The sequence below is a fragment of the Solanum pennellii genome, chromosome 6, assembly GCF_001406875.1.
Source record: "Solanum pennellii chromosome 6, SPENNV200".
Classification (NCBI taxonomy): Eukaryota; Viridiplantae; Streptophyta; class Magnoliopsida; order Solanales; family Solanaceae; genus Solanum; species Solanum pennellii.
Genome location: NC_028642.1, coordinates 7,151,710 through 7,155,361, shown reverse-complemented (window position 1 = coordinate 7,155,361; position 3,652 = coordinate 7,151,710). Strand labels below are relative to the sequence as shown.

The 3,652-nt window shown below is 34.7% G+C and overlaps 1 long non-coding RNA gene across 1 annotated transcript; it reads right to left on the bottom strand.

Annotated features, from left to right (window-relative positions):
• Positions 1–347: 347 nt before the first annotated feature.
• On the bottom strand, positions 348–3,338 carry LOC114077531. Its single transcript, XR_003578814.1, has 3 exons — positions 3,225–3,338; positions 2,745–2,827; positions 348–602 (listed from the first exon to the last, which is right to left on the bottom strand). It is a non-coding gene; the product is annotated as an uncharacterized LOC114077531 (long non-coding RNA).
• Between the last annotated feature and the right edge of the window lie 314 nt (positions 3,339–3,652).

Genomic DNA, 3,652 nt, shown 5'->3' with positions numbered 1-3,652 from the left:
TTCGTGTTGAAATTTATAAGGGAGGTTCCTAAGACCTAGACGTGCATGTTTTGAGGGTTAAATTCTGGGTACGACTCCACCTAGGACCCAGAAGGTCCCTAGACGAGGACCCCAATTTAAGGTGCATAACTGCCAGGCAGTGTCCAAACAACGGTCGAAAAGGACGACCAAATGATCAAACGATGGTTCGTCTGTCACGACCCGCATGCACACCCTATAAGATAGGATATTCTTTGAGTGAAACACAATGTACTTGACCTCACGGAGGTCTTATACAATCCCCTTGGACATCAGTCATCGCATACATGTGTGAAAAGTAGTGTAGAATTAAAAATTTTCACACGAAATTTCTTAAAACGTCTTTCATATTAAAATCATAGAAAACTCTAAGTATCAACAAATGTCATTATTAGAATCAAGAATACGGGACACCGCCCATACAATACGAATATAGAAATCTAACATTTATTACAATAATTTGAGATAAATACATCTAAAGACGATTATGCCCTCGAGTCAAGTAAGGACATACTTCAACTTTACTTGAGCGGAAACTAGAATCCAATCTTTCCTTCAATATCCTTCTCACCTTCCATCCACACCTTTAGATATAACAAATTTTATTGAATTAGTATAAACACTTGTAAATATACTAAGTATGACTTAATGCATAAAATCATGAAATCAGACATTTATTAGAAATATGCTCTTTTTTATTAGAACAACATATCATAACCATAAGAACAACATTTAACACCTTAGAAACACATAATATATCAGATTAACATTTTATTTTATTTTAAGAAATATTACAGTAAACCTAGTCCAAGTTATAGGGAACTAACTTCATCTTTACAGTGACCCTTTTAAACATGCAACCTTCTCACTAAAAGCTATCCTTAGACTCAGTCAAGTAAGACAAAGAGAGACCACCATACACATCTCTAGGCACACCTAGATGATCCTTAAGACCACCTATAATGAGATATATATACTTACAATACACCAAACACGTAAGCATGAGATGCTCCTACAAAAAGTGATTCTAAGGTTCACTTGAGTGAGTTGTGAAGCGACCGCCCATACAATCCCTTCACACACACTTAAGAGATCCTTTAGACTACCTAAGATAGAATCATTCTCATTTCATAACATGACATAACATATATATATATATATGTGTGTGTGTGTGTGTGTGTGTGTGTGTATATAATATGACATTCTCCTCCCAATGGTTATCAAAAGACTTACTTAAGTAAATAAAGAATATAATGTCCATGCTTGACCTCTCCAAGATTACCTAAATAATCCATAAGACTACCTAAGGTCAGATCATGTCTAATGTATCAACCAACTTTCCTATCTAAAAGTCTTTCTTAAGACTTACTAGGTAAGATATGAAGTGACCATTCCTATTCACCCTTCACACCTTAAATAGACAACCCTTAAACTACTCTAGGTAAGTACTAATTCATTTAACATGCTTTCTAACATAAGTCATCATCTTCTTCAGTTCATTTGAGAGACATTCATTACATAAGGAAATTAAAGTAATGGTCTTGGAGAAGACCAAGGGACTGACTTACTAACATCTTAAAAGCCTGTTGTGCAATGTATAGATAGCATCCCATACCACCACCTAAACTTCATAGAACTTCTCCACTACTAGTAGGTATCCCATAAGATGAGAATAGGCAATAACCGACATATACCATAGTAGCTAAGCATGGAATCTGGAGTTGTAACCTACTCCGATGGAGGGTGTTCTACTTGCCAATGGTAGGCACATGGTTAAGGAATATTAAGGGCTTCTTTGTACCCTAGTCTCATCCTTAACTAGAATTACTTCCCAAACCATACTCACTCGGTGATAGCCTTTGTTATCATAGAGTATTTCAATAAAGGATTACATGAAGAAGTTCCATATCCAGTTAATAACCCAATCACATTTACCTTATGTAAGAGGTTCCCCAGGGTTGCCTTACAATGGTCAATAGGACAACTTAATGATTTTTCTAAGAACGATTTCATGTCGTTCCAGACAATCAATCCCTAAGTCAACCATTCACACAAGAAGGATACCATACAACTTTCGACTTCAAGGATTTACTGACCTTCTTTGTCAAAGGTTCTACATAATGACCTTCTTTACATAGTTCAAGGTCTCACATACAAGACAAGGGTGCACTAAGCTTACCTAGTCAAGATATCACATATTCATGTATCATTCATGCATAAGAGAAGGTACTTAGGTCTACCTAACCAAGACCCGTCCATACTTCACATATAACATATAACATATCTTCCAAGTAGCACACAAGAACAACCAAGTCAACATTAGGTCACCCTATATACTACCATAGAATCATCAACATAACCATCACAAGAATCAGAGAGCCAATTAGGAAGAATCATGCATCAACTCTAAGACTACACACATAATGACATGGTCATAGTCTAACATGATCACCTAACAATATCAATAGAAGCAACACATACTTTCACCCTAGCCACATGTAGATTAGATATGGTCATACTTCACGTAATCAACCACTCAAATGATCATAACATATAAAGTAATTTCCCGACAAGTCCATGATCATCATAATACATAAAGTAACGCCGACGAGGCCACATAATTCACAAGTAAAGCACATAGCACCGCCAAGATAGGTGGACCATACCAATCACAACATAATTCAAGACCTAATTAACATAAAATACAGAGAATTAGGGCCACGTACCACCGATCCATTCTCACCACTTCAATCCATAGCTAAATCATCCAATATAATACCAAAAGATCCTTATCCATGGCCATGAACATCTATTAAATACAAAAACTACAATACTCAATGAATACAAATCAATTAAATAAAAATTTATTAATCTAAGACAGCCTATACATAAAATTGATACAAATCTTACATCATTTAATAACCCAACTAAAACTACACTAGAATTCATAAGCACTGAGACATGATCATCAATACCCACAATATAACCAATTTGAAGAACTTAGGTTTCGCATGGGTTCATGAGATTTTAAGTTAAAATCCTATAAATTAACAATAATTCAATAAATATTCAATGATTCAAAACTTTTAATGCAAGAATCGATAGATAGATTTCAATTTAGAAAACTCATCTTTTGAAAAGTCTTTGAAAAACACTTTGAAGATTGGCTCCTTGAAGAAAAGAGTTCCAAGGATGAAAAAACATACCTTACTGAATTTAATCCATGAAAATGATAGAATTTTGTGGAAAAATCAACCTTCAAGCTTCAATCTCTCTTCAAGCTTCAATGGAGTTCTAGAGAGATCTTTAGAGGTTTTGGGTTTTGATTTTCGAAAAATGAATTCATCTAGGTAATTAGGACTTATAAACCCACTTAAAATACCTAGAATACCCTTAGAAAACTTCCCAAACTCTTATTTGGAAGGTTGGTGAATTTACCAATTCACCCTTGCATTTTACAGTAAAGCTGCTCAGGTGACAAAACAATATAAACAAAAAAGGAAAACTATTTGAAACATGAAGTCACCACATAATCATAATATCATATAAGACATATAATGCTCCCTTTCAAAGTTTACTTGTGCAATGCATGAATAAAGTCCCATACCCCCATTCATACTAAGCATAACCCCTT